Source organism: Catharus ustulatus, chromosome 13 (genome assembly GCF_009819885.2).
Source record: "Catharus ustulatus isolate bCatUst1 chromosome 13, bCatUst1.pri.v2, whole genome shotgun sequence".
NCBI classification, from domain to species: Eukaryota; Metazoa; Chordata; class Aves; order Passeriformes; family Turdidae; genus Catharus; species Catharus ustulatus.
Genome location: NC_046233.1, coordinates 19,607,260 through 19,623,320, shown reverse-complemented (window position 1 = coordinate 19,623,320; position 16,061 = coordinate 19,607,260). Strand labels below are relative to the sequence as shown.

The 16,061-nt window shown below is 45.8% G+C and overlaps 1 pseudogene; it reads right to left on the bottom strand.

The window, feature by feature from the left end:
- Positions 1-1,651: 1,651 nt before the first annotated feature.
- On the bottom strand, positions 1,652-15,592 carry LOC117002579 (annotated as a pseudogene).
- Between the last annotated feature and the right edge of the window lie 469 nt (positions 15,593-16,061).

Below are 16,061 nucleotides of genomic sequence, written 5' to 3'. Positions count from 1 at the left end.
GGGATATGCCTGTCAGGAAGGAGCAGTGGGAATAACTCACAGGAGGGGAGAAATTATCTAAGAAATGTGAGCATTGCCAACAACAAAAAAAGATAACTGAATTCCATAGTAATTTCCACCAAGCAACAAATGAAAACAATTGGGCTCTACCAACAGAGATGACAAACAGTTCTGTAGTTCCTAGAATATTTGTATGTGCTAAAAATAAGTGTGGCTCACTTTAATTGCATGAGAAACTACAAGCTGAGGATGAGTAAAAGGTCATAAAGAAGTGCTGGCTTGGAGGTAGAAAAGCATAGGAACAGGTATATCACAGTTGTGACTAAGGTGTGTGTGTGAGAGATATGCTCTTAATAGAGTCGCTTTAATTATGTTATAGGTTCAAAGTTGCAGCAATAATGCAGCTGAGGCAGTTTTAAAGGTTAAAAAAACCTCCAGATACTGTGGGGTTCCCCAGCAGTGCAAACATATGGTGTTTAGAATTGTAAAAGTGAAAATTTACAGGTGAAAACTCTTATAAGTTGCTCTCACTTTGACTCTTTTCATGTCAACTCCATATAAATTAAATAGAAATGAAATATTTTTCTCCTCATAATTGTATCATCATATGATTTTTCAGTGCTAAATTTACAACACTAATTGTTATTACAGTACAAAACAATTACAATATTGTTTACAATTTTCAATGCTGGTTGTTTGATTCAGCCAAATACAAAAAATCCTCAGCCTAAATGCTCATGGTAAGTGACAACATCCTAAACATATGAAGCAGCTTTGTCTCCTCAGTGCACACAGCTGGGTCTTGCTCCTCTTCTCTTGGGATGTTCTCAAGTTGTTTTAAGGATTTCAGTCCCAGAAATAAAAATGAACATTGCAAAACCACACTGAGGTCTTGGGGTTTCACTGGTTTAAGCAAGACTTCTACTTAGGAAGGAACTATCTTCATTTCCTAGGCTTCTCCTCATTAACATGTGTAAAGTTTAACTTAGTGAACAGCAACCAAAGTCTTGAGTCTCTGAAAAGGGTTTATTTATGAGCACATATGGCCTGCTATATAAATGTATAGTTCATAATTCCTAAGAGGTGTGATCTTCTCTGTATAAATAAATAATTTTCTTCTGTTTTCCAGCTTTCTGAAGTGATTACTTAAAAAATCTTGTGCACTCTTGAGGAATCTAGGAATAGCTTTCTCTGGCACACTTAACGCTGTCATATAAAGTCTGATTTGAATGCAGAAGGGGCTTCCATCCAACTTTTCAGTTGGTGGTCCCCCGCAAAACTTTGTGAGTTTTGTGCCTTTCTAGCATTTTCTACATTTTTCTTTCAGTATTTTTCTCCTTACAGTGTGCAGTTTTTAGAGTTTGTTTTTTTATTGCCTTTCCCCCTCCTCTTTTTCAACCACAAATGTTTTAGGGGGAAGAACAGAGGTGCAGTGTCCCAGCTTAGCTGCTGCACCTCTGTTATTTTTCTTTTTTTTTTTCCCAGAAAAGCAAACTTTATTTTAAAATAAATGGCTACACAAAACCCTACTCCAAAGCACCCCCCATTTATGCATGATCCAGTTGATCGTGCTGCTGCTTTAATTGTTATACAGAAATATCCCATCACAGCCAGTGGCTGTAATTGCACTCATTGAGGAGGATGTCCTCAGAGTTCAAAAAACAGGTTTGATGGCAAAAGGCTTCACCCAGAGCAGCCTCTGCATCCACAGTGAGTGCACTCAATGATTCTACCCACTTCCAGCTTGTTTTTGTGCATCCTGCAGATGCTGTTGGTCCCAAAGTTGGTGTCCCGAGCCTGGATGCAGCTCAGGCAGCAGAGGTTCTCGTAGCCGTGCTTCTTCCACTTGGCAATGAGGTTTTTGTCAGCCCTCCTTGATGCAGTATTCATAGAGCTCTCTGCTGATTGCTCTCCTCTTGTGGAAGAGATCAAAGATGTAACCTGTTTTCTGGTGGTGGATCTTGAAGATGGGTCAGAGGGACTCCACTTTCCTCTTCCCTTCGTGTGGCTCTGTCTCCGCTTCTCTCATCCTCTGATCCACCTTGTCCAGCGTGGGCTGGATCAGCTCCCAGCCATCTGGGGGAGGTATCCTGCTCCTCTTCACTTTGGGCACTGCCTTGAAAAAGAGAGGGCCAAAAGGCAAGGGGAGCTGACACCACTCCTCAGAATCACTCCCATACCCAGCCCGCAGCTCTCCTCCCTAGGTTATGTACAGCAATTAATTTTAAGTTCTTAACTAAGTCCTATAACCTTGAATTTTATCTGCAGCAGTTCTTTAAAGTTTAGAAATAATTAGCTCATGAAAAAAATTTTACTGGTCAAGCACCCAAAGTTGTTTTAATCATGCACCTGGTTTAGGTGCCACAAGCTAGAAATTTAGATATCTAAGTGTTTGCAGCGAGTAATCTTTCGTTATACCTGAATCTGCATTACATAAACTTACAATGGAATTGTCATACTCTTTTTCATCCCTCCAGAAAAATCATTCTGTTCACAGATTGTCTACAAATTCATTGCTAATAAGATTAAGCAAAATTAAGGTCCAATATTGTCAGATTTGAGTAATACTAAGATATGTTCTGTTAATTTGATAAGGATGAGTTTTCTTCAGTTGATTTTGTTAAGTTAACCTCTGTTAAGTTTGAGTGTTACTGAGTACGGACAATGTCCAGTTTAATTGTTCTTCACTTTAAGCTATTTCCTGTTCTATTCTAGTTTTATTGTGATTAATTTTCAGTTCTGTTATGTTTTTATTTAGTGCAAATTAAGTGTTGGTAAAATTATGTAATGTTAAGCCCCAGTATTATTAGATTTTGAGTAATGTTAAGTTACATTCTATTAATTTGATATCCTTTTAGAGCTGAGATCTATTAAGCTCATTTTGTTCTGTCAAAATTAATTTCTACCAAGTTTGAGTGTTGTTTAATCTGAGTTATTTTGGATTTTGTTAATGTCTTAGTTTGAAAGACAGGTGTCTGCCTAAGAAAGGCAGGAGCCTCCCTTGGAATGGGAAAATGTAAACCACCTCTCTCCAAATTATTATAATATTGAAATTAAGGGGGCTCTCATGCAAAGATATGGGAATAGGAATAACAGTTCTTTACTAGGAAAATTGAAATAAAATGTAGTAATACAAAGAACAAACCCCAAACACTGACAAAGTCAGAGTACAACCTGACACCCTGTCAGGCAGGGTGTTGGTAGCAGTCCCATTAAATGGTGGCTGCATCCTCCTGCAGTGACAGATGTGGCTCAGTTGGAGCAGTGCTCCTGTAGAAGGTGCAGTTTTCCTCCAAAGGTCCAGTAATGATGTGGAAAAGTCCGGTTTTCCTCTGGAATCCAGTGGAAAAAGGGCTCCCTTGGTGTCCCAAGTCTCAGATTTTATCTAGGTAGGAAAGGCTTGGCTCCTCCCTCTGGGTGGAAAATCTCCCAATGGGATGATGTGATTTTATCAGTCATGCACTGGGACTCAATGGCCCATTAACAGGAGATATCTCCTGGAGGTAGGATGGGTCATGTAAGAGATAAAGAAGACTATCCCATGTGTTTTTAACAGCTGGCCCATTAGCAGAAGATATCTCCCCCAGAGTTATGGTGGGTCATGGAAGAGATAAAGATCACTGCCCCACCTGGTTTTAACAGATGGCGATAGACACACTGCTGGTTACATCTTACATTGCAACCTAAGATAGTTAAATATTACTTTTCTGCATTGTAAGATATATAGTTGTTTTCTTTTAACAGATAAGACAACTGACCAAAACAGCTGTGATGAAACACTGATAAACACCTGTCTGTAGATAAGGAAAATACAATGTGTTCACCCTTGATTTTGCTGAAGATTGCTTGTTACAATCTCTGCTGTTTTATCTTCCACAGATAACTCAGAAGAGTCAGTGATGATTCTACATTGTAGCTTTTAGTGATTGTAAGCTGGTTTAGTGTTTTCCTTTGTTCCATTGTATTGTCATAGGTACATGCCTGTTTAGAAAGGTCTTACCTCAACAACCTACCACTGATATATTGATTATGTGATGTGAATTCACTGATTTTATAATAGGCATAATTCATAAGATGTTATTAGTGTATTTATAGCTGTCTTCTTGTATGCTTTAACATCTCTTTATGTAATTATCTAAACCACACGTGTCATTTCAGGATCCTTCTGTTTTGTTCTCTAGCTGTCTATGCAGCTCTCAGACCAGGTTAACTCTCTGCATAGTCCCTGCACGGGCTCTATGGTTTGACCCAATGCTGTCTCATAATTTAAAGTATTTTTCAGAGTTCCAAGAAAAGATACTTGAGCTTTGTTGAACTGCTCTGAACTGCTAGTCTTGTTTTTTTTCCCAGTTATTATTACAGAAGTGCTCCAGCAGTTTGCTGTGTTTGAAGCATCTCTATCCTGAAGGAAACTTCAGAGGGTTCCAACTACTAGATGGTTCGATTAGTCTTTAACCCAAGGCCTTTACTCGTAACTGCTATTCTTAAGAGTCTTGTTTTAAAATGTGTTTAGGGAATTCCCTCCAATTGGAGCTTGGGTAGTGGCCAGCCTTGGCTGTACCTGGATAGAGAATTTGCCAATAAACCCAGATGTTTTCTGCATCAAAACTAGATTCAAGTCACTTTGACTTGGCAATTTGGCCCTTTATATGTGACAGACGAATTATTTTTAGAGTGAGCTTGGGAATTATTATCTGGAAATAATTATTATCCAAGTCCTCACTGAATGGAGGTTTGTCAGCTGTTTGCAGACTCTGGGGAGATGGTACAGTATTTTAGTTATTAATAATCCTCCAATTTCACATGTGTTATTAATTATATGTATTACCTGAAATCTTACTAATTGCTGTACCTGACTTATTCCTGATTGCTGTCAGTTTCTGTTTTACTACATATACAGCAAAAGCTGTGTTATTCCCTTCATGTTCTTAGCAAGAGGCATACATGCTGTTTTCAAAACAAAATAAAGAAAGGGGAATTAGCTCCTAAAGAACTCTGAATAATGCAATATTTATAGAAAAAAAAATGTAAAGGTTTTTAGGTGAGGACCCTCAAGTGGATGTGTAATGGCAAGGCCTAATTGTTTCATTAGCTTAAGGAGAAGATATTTCTGTGTTGTATCATCAACAGGTTCAAAGCAGTCACCTGTGTTCATTGGATCAGACACTGATCACCTCTGAAAAAATGAGGCCCAGTGAGTAGAGAAATAACCTAATCACCATGCAGCCTTCATGGCCAGAACAGGAACAGAAGTAGGACTGCCAAGACATAGCTGTGCTGCAAACTACAGAGGCAATTTGCCAACAAAAGCCTTATGTCATCATCATGGTATAGTGTTCCTACTAACCTTCTGCAGTTATTCCCTGCTCCAGGATCCAAGAGCACATTCAATAATGTCAAAGATCAACATTTACAGCTAACGGACTATTTGGACTTTAAAACAATGGTCATTTATTTCCATTTCCCTGGGAGACATTGGACATTATTCCTTTTGTTTTCTCGTGCTGTGAAACCCTGTGTCAATGACATGACAGAATTTGCTAAGTTTTGTTGCTAAGTTAAGTTTTTTAACTGGTCTTTAATGTATCTTATCCCATATCTAACAGATAACCAGTGATAACTTTAATGAGATAACATCCTCAGAAGGGTGAGCTGTTTTAATATCAGAATACTTGACCCTTTTTTAAATTAATGAAAAGGGGGATGTGTCTTAGACAGGTAAAAAAATTATAAAAGAAAGATCTGATTAAATCAGGCCTCACTCTGCTAAATTGCCAAAGTTGCCCTGTCACTTCTTCCAAGTGTAGTTACAATTCCCAAGTGAAGCTATTTCGAGAATGAAGGTTTGTTAACACAATCTAGTCTGAGGAGAAAAACAAATGCACCTGCAGCAACAAGGAACTTGTCCCATGAGAACCAGGAGAAAAAATATGTAAACTAACTAAAAATGGAGGGGTTTGATAGATATGCAAAATACCATGTACACACCAATAAAGTAGATGTAAATGTGTTGCCAGCCAATCAGATATGACACACTGCCTTCTGATAACCCTATAAAATATGACATATATAATAAAGATTTGGCTTTCTGCATTAAGAACATGGAGTCTTGGCTGATTTATTCCAACTCTTGATAATTTTTTAATACAAAATAGAGATTTTTGGAGAGCTTAAGGACTGATGGAGGAATCAGAGTAAATCCAAGTCCTTTGGCACATGTGGAAATGCTGTTTGAATTACCCCACACATGAGCAATGAGACGTCACTTTAAAGACATTTTTTCCCCAGTGCTTCATGATTATTTGACCAATTATATATCACATTGGGTTTGGAATCAAAGAATCATAGAGTGATTTAGGTTGGGAGAGGCCTTCAGGATCATGAGGTCCAACCATTAAACCCACCCTGGCAAGGCCACCACTGCCCCAAGTCCCCAGAAGAAAATAAACTTGATGTATTTGCAGAGTTTATCAACTCGTGTGTGTGGACTTCAGAGCTGCACCCAATGGGCTTTCAAAACATCCCTAATTCTCTGTGGATGATACAACATGTGTTATATAGGACTGATTTGGAATTAATGTAAACATGATAAAAGCAGATAGAGTCACCTAAATGAAGGATGGCATTTGGTTCCAGCATTTGTTTTTCAATAAAATGGAGTATAAAGCCTGTCATTACTCAGAAGTATGGCTTGTTTTTCCTCACTGCCATCCTATTTTGATAATATAGTAGTTAAATATGCAGTAACTCATCTGAGACTCATATCATTATCACCAGCTTTAACAGGCATGCTTCATACTAAAGTCTTCATTGAAAAAATTTTCCTTTGAGATTCAGGCAGCTGGGAGTCTAGTCATCATTATATCATAAATATCTGTCTCCAAGGTTAGTCACACTAATGAAAAGAGTCATCTAGAAGGATGTTTTATCCTTGGGAGCCTGAAAATGGCACAATACTGGTATCTAGCAAAAGATAGGGAAAAGGAGGTTGTGTGTGAAATTAGGAGAAAAATCAGCTGTCCCTGACAACTGAAGAATAAATGAAACTATTTGATTTTTTTTTTCTTTACAGAAGGAAGATGTTATTTTTCACTTTATTTTTGCCTTTAGTGTATACCAGGATAAAGCACATTATCTGCTCTGGCCCTGGTTATTTTCCTGGAAGCAGCTCTCAGCCAGCTTCAAACTGGGAAAAGTGATAGAAGCAATAACAAATGGAAAGTACCTCAAGAATGTGTTTTCATAGTTGGAGTTGGGAATGACCTTGGGTGTTGGCTGCTCCCTCTATTGTTCCCAGGGTTCATGCAGTGAGTAACGTTGACACTGCAGCATTCAGAAACAAACACACTCATTAGCCAACCTGATGAGCAGGTTTGTGGGCAGGGAACTCCACTGAGTAATGAAAGCTCGGGTGTTGGGCTGGGAACAGAGAGCTGAGCTGCAGGGAATGTGTTGTGGGCTGGCTGGAACTCCCAGGTGTGGCTCTGCTGGGGTCACTGGGCCTGATGGCTCCCAAAAAGTGGGTCTGGGCAGCCTTCCAAGCTGAAGGAAGAACTTAATCATACAGCTTGGTGTTCCTCACCTGCTGGCCACGGGGTTCTCTTCCCCTGTACAGCTATAAAGGGAATGTCTGAGCCCACGCCATTAAATTTTCATTTCATGAAATGGAACCTCCTGCTGCAAAGGCAGGAAAGGGGCTTTGGGCCAGTCTCTTAGTACTGGTGAATAAAATTGTTATTTCTTCCTCATACCTGAGCACTGCTACAACTGCAGAGTGTTGGTGAAGCGTGTGAATTCCTAGAAAAAACTCATCCAGAAACCACAGTTACTAGAATATGTTAGAACACAGATCAAAACTGGGACATGCTAGGGTTAAGCTTGTTTTAACAACCTTAGTTTAGGAGCCTTGTGGACAGAATTACAACAGCTCTCAGTGAAACAGTTCAGCGCTGCTTTTTCCTTGCCTCCTTGGAGTCAATCAGGGTGGATTGCTAATGGAGCATTTACCTGGTAGGAAGAGCTGGGAGATGCACAAGGAGACTACAGGAAGGGGAAAGGACAAGTCCATGGCTCAGAGAACCAAAGCTTGTCCGGGTTAACTGAATTCTGCCCTTGTCTGCATGATGGATCTCAGGTGTGAAGCCACACAGGTCACAGAACCTTTTCCCAGGTGGTGACAATGTGTCATTTCCAGGGGCTCTGTGTGTGACATCAGGAGTCAGAAATGACCAGAGCTATCAGCAGCTCCTAACCCTGAAGCATAGGAGCTGTGGAGTTATCAGGAGAAAAGTCACAGGTGCTTCTTCTGAGCCAAGGGAAATCCTTGGAAATCGCTGAATCAGTTTTATTCGGTTGTCTCAATGTTAACTAGTGTGTGTCTCATGGGTAAATAATCCGTAGTGCTCTGTCAGCCTTTGCACTGCCTCTAGAGACAGGGGAGCCAGTGGGAGAGATGGGACTAAGGAAAACGGGAACTGCTGCCCTTCCAGTTTTAAAAAGTGGGACAATGATAGAGCACAGACTAAACAATGAGGTTTTAGGGAATGTAACCAACTTCTCACAGCAGTGTCTCCGTGCAGATCCTTCCTTTGACACAGGGGCTGCTCCAGTGCATTTCTGCCAGCGCACATCCTAAAAACCCTTTAGATGTGTGTCCTGCAGCTACAGGCAATGCTCAGCTTTCTGTCTGCTTGCTTATCCCACCGTTAATCAGAGTGTCCTGATGTTTATTCCGCGTTCTAGCCGGGCCTTTGGCAGCCCAGGGGTGGAGGGGAGCTGTGCCAGGCCCTGGGTCCTCAGCTGGCAGGTGAGGTGGCATCCCCGTGAGTGACCCTGGGCACAGCCCCAGCCCTGGGGATGTCCCTGCTCCTCCTCCCCACCTCCAGCTCCCTGGAAGCTCCCTCTCAGTGCACACTGAGCTGGCAGCAGCAGCCACTTCAGCTGCCCTGGTGAGGGGCTCCAGCTGAGGAGACTCACCTGGGCTGGGCAGTGGGGATCAGTGCTCACAGCCAGAAATCCTCTGTAAACCTCTGCTCTGGGGATCTCACAGCCTGCAAAACTCTCACGTTTTGCTTTGTTCCCCTTTCTTTGTAAAGAATAAATTGGTAGAAAAATTATTCTGTCCACAAGTACAGTAATTTCACGAATACAAGCCGCACCAATTTGACCAAAATTTTGGTGGAAACCCGGAAGTGCGGCTAATATTCCGGGGCGGCTAATCTATTAACAAAATTCTAAAAGCTGCCAACACGGAAGTGAGAGCCCGCGGCAGCCCCAAGCCAAGCTGGAGCCCGGCCGACCCCGGCAGAGGTGGGAAAGCCTGGCAGAGGCGGGGCCAGCAGTGTGGGGGGTGGGCGGCGGAGCCTGAGCCAGCAGGGCGGGGAGCCCGGGAGAACTGGGGCTAGCAGTGCAGGGGAGCATGGCAGAAGCAGGAAGGCCGGCGGGTGGGGCTGCCTGGCAGCGGGGGAAGCCCAGCATAATCGGGGCCAGCAGCGTGGGGGAGCCCGGCGGTGCGGGGGCCTGCAGTGCCGGCCAGGGCGAGGAAACGCGGCGGCGGTGCAGACGGGAGGGGGCGGCCGGCGAGCGTGGTGGCGGCGGCGGCAGCCCTGCCGGCGGCGCGAGCGAACGCGGCGCTCGCGAAAGCGCCGCCGCTCGCCGCGAGCCGCGAAAGCGCCGCCGCGAGCCGCTCGCCGCGAGCCGCGAACCGCGAGCCGCGAAAGCGCCGCCGTGAGCCGCGAACCGCGAGCCGCGAGCCGCGAGCCGCGAGCCGCGAACCGCGAGCCGCGAACCGCGAGCCGCGAACCGCGAACCGCGAAAGCGCCGCCGTGAGCTGCGAACCGCGAGCCGCGAACCGCGAGCCGCGAGCCGCGAACCGCGAGCCGCGAGCCGCGAACCGCGAACCGCGAGCCGCGAGCCGCGAACCGCGAACCGCGAACCGCGAAAGCGCCGCCGTGAGCCGCGAACCGCGAGCCGCGAACCGCGAGCCGCGAACCGCGAGCCGCGCGCCGCGAACCGCGAGCCGCGAACCGCGAGCCGCGAGCCGCGGAAAGCGCCGCCGTGAGCCGCGAACCGCGAGCCGCGAGCCGCGAGCCGCGAGCCGCGAACCGCGAGCCGCGAACCGCGAACCGCGAGCCGCGAGCCGCGAAAGCGCCGCCGTGAGCCGCGAACCGCGAGCCGCGAAAAGCGCCGCGGGGCAGGGCGCGGCGCGGGGGCGGGCGCGGCGCTCGCGAGGCGCGGCGCGGGGCGAGCGAAAGCGGCAGCGGGGCGGGCGGCGAGCCCGGCGGCGGCAGCCCTGCCAGCCGGGCGAGCGAACGCGGCAGCGGGGCGGTGCTGACGGGAGAGGGGGGCCAGCGAGCCCGGCGGCGGCGGCAGCACCACCCGGCCAGCCCCGCCGAGCCGTGGCGCTGAGCTGGGCCACCCGGCCCCGTCGGCAACCATGAGCGGGCCGAGCCTGCCTGGCCCCGCCCCGAGCCAGTAAAGCCCGCTATGCCGCGATCCTGTTACTAATTGGCCAATTTGTGAAAGCTGCGCACGGATTCTCGCGACGAACGAAAGTGCGGCTAATATTCGGGGTGCGGCTTATCTATTGACAAAGACAGCAACATTGTCGAGGCACCGGGGGTGCGGCTTATAATCCGTGCGGCTTGTATTCGTGAAACTACTGTAATTATTGTGGAGTACTTGGAGACTGATCGGATGAATTGCATGTCAGTGATGCTCTGGCTTGGTGTTGCGGTACAAGTGGAAACACAGATTCCTTGGCAATACTAAACTTGTCAAAATCAAATCTGAAACTCCTGGTTTATTTTTCTGTTTGACATCTCTCTTTCTGAGTTTTACACAGAAACTCGGGGAAAAGATACTTGTGGAAAAAGAGTGAGTGAAAACCGATAAAAGGTGTTGAGCAGAGCCAGGGGAATCCCTCTGTACAAATCAGCCTCCTTTTGTTCTTGCTCTGAGAACAAGACCACTGTTCATATGTCATGCCCTTATTTCTGTGTCATCTCTGAAAACAAGCCATCTATTTCTAAAACAAAAGAGGATACTGAGATAAAGACTTTCTTTAGCCACTCACTGGCTTCCCCATCTCAAATAAATTTATACAAACTAAAATTGCATCCTGTTTGAGGAGTAACTTTAGAGAGTTCTCTTAAAATACAATCCAGCTTCTTTTCATTATTATATCCTAGAAAGTCACTGGTCTAGTTTTGCACTTGGGAGTGTGACTGGATCAGGGGAGTGATTCTGTATTCGAGCAATGGCCAGGCAGAACCCCATGGTACAAGAGGTGCTGGTCCATGCAGGATGAAATCCCCAAAGTGCAAGGGCCCTTCTCACCCTGTTGGTACCACACAGGGCGGGATGTGTGAATTCCAACAGATCCCATTTCAGGTTAACTCCTGATATTTATACTCGGTGCTCATCTGCTCCACCAAGAAAAGATCATCTGAAAAATGTGATCCCTGTTGAAAGTAGCTAAAAGGCTCATTCAGCTCATCAAGTGAAGCAAGAAGAAAGCTCCTGGCAGGAGCAATAGCTGTATGCCTGACCTTTCCCCATTCTCCCTTTTCCCTGTCTGCACTCAGGATTAAGCTCAGGCATTCCTAGGAGCTGTGTATTTGGAAAAAGAGAGCTATTTTTATTCACTGTGTGGTTTCTCAGCAGAGAGGTCTTCAGGAATATTTCCTTTCACGTCAAGCCCTCTAAACATTTTACAGAGCAGAGTCTGTTCTGGGAAGTCAGTAAATTTGAATTAATGTTTGAAGTTTTATCATGGCTGGGAATATAACGTGCAGAAGGCAGCCAGCAGGGCTGATGAATAAAGCAAATGCAGGCTGTGTAGTCCTGCTAAAGCTATTACCAGAGTATTTTACATTTTCCGAGCACCCAAATTAAACCCTTTACACAAGCAGAGTAATCCAAAACCATCTGGCACTAGAATTTGGGATTTCATAATGCTTTAATGCAAACCATGTGAGCAGGATGTCCAGAATGTCTGTGTCAGTGGGTTGAATGAATAGATGTGAAGAAGATGAACTTTGCAATAGTTTTGTCTAGTTCTCATGTGTGCAGTCAGTGCCTACACTGGGGTAGAGCAGGGCCAATCTCTGCACTGTCACCTGGCCTTGCCTGACCTCGGCACTTCTCTGCTCCTGGACAGGAGGAAAAACCGGGGTCAGAGAGGAGGAGCCCAACTCTGAAGCCAGATGTACAACTCCAGAATAAAGCTAAATAGCCACATGAGTTTTTTCCATCTTTGCACTGAAGGGCATTTAGGGTTTGTTATATAATAGGTCATCAAAGATCTGTTTGGCCCTCAGGATGGAAGAGATGCTCCATCCTCTGCCAGTGCTGGCCTGAAGTGCTTTCCCACCCTCCACTGCAGTTCCATAAGCACTGGGAACAGCTGTGACAAAGGGAACTCAGGATCTCTCGGAATTCAGGGCTCCTCTCTGCTCCTCTCAGGGCTCAGTCCAGCCAAGGGCTCTGTGTGAGGGAGCTCAGTGTTCTCAGAAACAGGGCAGGTCACAGTCAAACCTACTGCTGACACATTCAGCAGGCACCAACTCTGCCCTCCCTGGCTGCTCCTCTCCAAAATGTGCTGCAGGAGGCTTTGCTGTCCAGCCTTGAGGTCCCAGCCTGTGGGGTCTTTATTCTTCCCACACATTTTCTTTGAGGGCACTGCCAGAAGTCCCCTGCACTGCCCACACTGGTCCTGGGCCCTGAGGACAGCCCCATTCCTCAGCCATTCCTCAGTTTAGAGCACCATACTCTCCTGGAAGGATGTGGATCCTAAGGAGATGCATCTCTAATGAGAAGGAATTGGGAGATGCCGGATTCCGTTTGCACTTGGGAATATGGTCAGTACAGAATGGGTAAATTGTGGAATTCCAGACTGGTTTGTGTTGAAAGGGGCCTCAAAGCCCACCCAGTGCCATCCCTGCCATGGCAGGGACACCTCCCACTGTCCCAGGCTGCTCCCAGCCCCAGTGTCCAGCCTGGCCTGGGACACTGCCAGGGATCCAGGGGCAGCCACAGCTGCTCTGGGTACCCTGTGCCAGGGCCTGCCCACCCTCATAGGGAGGAATTTCTTCCTAATATCCCATCTAAACTCTTTATCAGTGAGAAGCCATTCCTCCCCCTTGTCACTCCATCCCTGGTAAACTCTCTCCATATTTCCTGTGGCTCCCTTCAGGCACTGGAAGGCCACAATTTGGTTATTCCAGCTTCTCTTCTCCAGGTGAACAATCCCAATTCTCTCAGCCTTTCCTTACAGGAGAGCTGCTCCAGCCCTCTGACCATCCTGCTGTCCCTGAATGGAACAGACAGCTCTGCCCTGGCAGGGTGGAGCACCAGAGCAGAGGATTCACTTGGCACCAAGCCTTTCTAGTCAACATGTTAAATTAAAAAAACCCCAGTAATAGTGCCAGTGAAATAATCACAGCAATTATATTTGTTTGGGATGAAAGACTGAAATCCTTATGGCAATGAGAAGCCAGGAGAGCTGGAGAGACTGGGGACAAGGCATGGAGGGACAGGACACAGGGAATGGCTTCCACTGCCAGAGAGATGGATGGATGGATGGATGGATGGATGGATGGATGGATGGATGGATGGATGGATGGATGGATGGATGGGATATTGGGCAGGAATTGTTCCCTGGCAGGGTGGGCAGGGCTGGCACAGGGTGCCCAGAGCAGCTGTGGGTGCCCCTGGATCCCTGGCAGTGCCCAAGGCCAGGTTGGACATTGGGATTGGAGCAGCCTGGGACAGGGGACGGTGTCCCTGCCCATGGCAAGGGTGGCACTGGGTGGGCTTTGAGGTCTCTACAACCCAAACCAGTCTGGGATTCTGTGAATTGATACCAGCAGCCAGTACCTTATCAATTAATTATATAATTACTTCACCGGCAATGTTTACTGGTAATTTAGGAGTTACTTTATTCCAAAATGATTATAAATTCCGCTTGTCAAATGAACAACTTGGAGTATTTTGCAATTCTCCCTTTATAAAGCTGTCTCCCCATATGTTCGAACACAGAAATAGCAGCCGGTTTGTCCCTGCTGCCAGGGATGGCTCGGGACACACGAATAAATCAGTTTTTGGGAATGCCCGAATCCACCACGAGAGGGAGGACGTGCCCTGTGCCACGATGGATTCCAGCTCCAGCTTGCAGCAAAGTCACCCTCGTTTACACTGAGATTCTATTTTAAATCAGTGCAGCCAAAATCGGTGCAAGATGTTGGCTGACATTTGTAGTCGAGTGTAAGAATAGCGTATTTTGGGTTGCCATAAACACATCCCAAGTTGACATAAACTAAACTAAGAGCCTTTACAAAGTGTTTATACCAGTTTCACTGGGCTGGTCGAAACCTCCGTGGGAGATTAACCAGTGGGACCTTTGTGTTTAGATAAACACTGAGCCTGAAATACACTATTTTAACTCAGAATGGGAATGAAAACTCTGGTTTATCTTCAGAAGTAAATGGTGCACTGTATTCAGCAGCAGCTTCACAGAAAGTCCTTCTCGAAGAAGAGACTCCTCATCTGTGTTTGATTGTTTCTTTTTGAATATTTTGCATTAATTTTTGTCGTTGGTTCTGCTTCCAGACAACCTCTTACCACTGGGGCATTCTGTGAATGCAGCTACACATCTGAGGACAAGGGAGAAAAGATGTCCCAGCACTTGGCTGCTTGAGAACTTTGCCTTTAAAGCAAAATTAGAATTTACTGAGGATTTGTTTCAAGGATGGTGCTGAGGTTTGTTTGCTCGGATGCAGGGGGAAATCACAGGTTTGAAATGTCTGGATCTGTACAACATCTTCTGAGTATTTTTCCCACCCCTTGCTTCTCTCAATTAAGATCACCTTGCTCCTCCCTTTCACACACTTCCTCCTGGGCTTTGTAATCTCCATTGCCCCAAGGAAATGCAGCTGTCATGATGGTTCACAGATCAAAATTCAGTCTTTAATGTAGCTGAGGCTTGATCCATTAACCGCTTTGAAGATTATGACCAAAGCCTGTAGCTGGCATCTGAAATATGAGACTTCAGCAGGAGTTAATGAGGCCCAGGGAAGCTGTGCAGCAGCTCTGCTGTCCCAAACAGGGAATTGGGGATTGACAAAAGCAGCCAGCACTGCAGCAGGAGAGGGCAGACGGGTGAGGGAGAGCCTCACACACCTCAAGCAAGGTAAAAAATCAGTACATTTAGAAGTAAGAAGGGAATTTTTGGCTACCACGTTAAACAGACATGGACAGGAGCGAAGTCTGGAGACAGGAGTGACATGCTGTGCTGGGATTCCCAAGTCAGGCAGCAGCAGCCAGAGTGATCAGGAGTCACTGAGAGCAGTGAAGACACAGGAGAGGCTGTCCTGAAGCAGAAGGATGAACGGTGACATTGCCAGGATGCACAGATGATGGCAATAATCCAATTCATGCAGCCTGGGTCCTGTCAGCTGAGAGGGGATGCAGGGAAATGACCCACCCTGAGCTGGGATAGAGCACTGACAAAGCTGTGCTCAGAGCTGGGAGCTGCTTGTGAAGAGCGAGCTGCAGTTCTCAAAACTCTTGTTAAAAGTATGTGTACCTTCATGTTGACCAGCACAGGCCTAGAGAGCCAAAGGTGAGCCTGCTGTTTTCCTGAGCTGCAGGAGAAAATGAGCAAGGAGGAGCCACCCACAGCATCAATTAAACAGGATTCATTTCACCATTCATCAGCATAGGGAGAATTGCTAAGATCAAGGATCCACCAGAAACAGTCCAATAAGTTTCCACTGAACCAACATTTTTCTGAAGGAAAATTCAGAATATTCTGTGATTCTGTCCTGTCTGGAAAAGTTGCAGCATCTCAAATTGTTACATTGAAAGTACAAGTTACCATTTCTCCATTCCATGAATACCAAATGCTCACAATTGCTGCCTTTTTGAATTTATTTTAATTCTAAATATATGATCCTGCTGTGACCCATTGGAGCAGAGCAAATGGCAGAATATGCAAATTGACAAAACTTGGATATTTAGGCACTAGAATTATTCCATTCAGTGTATAATTCAGGCTCCCA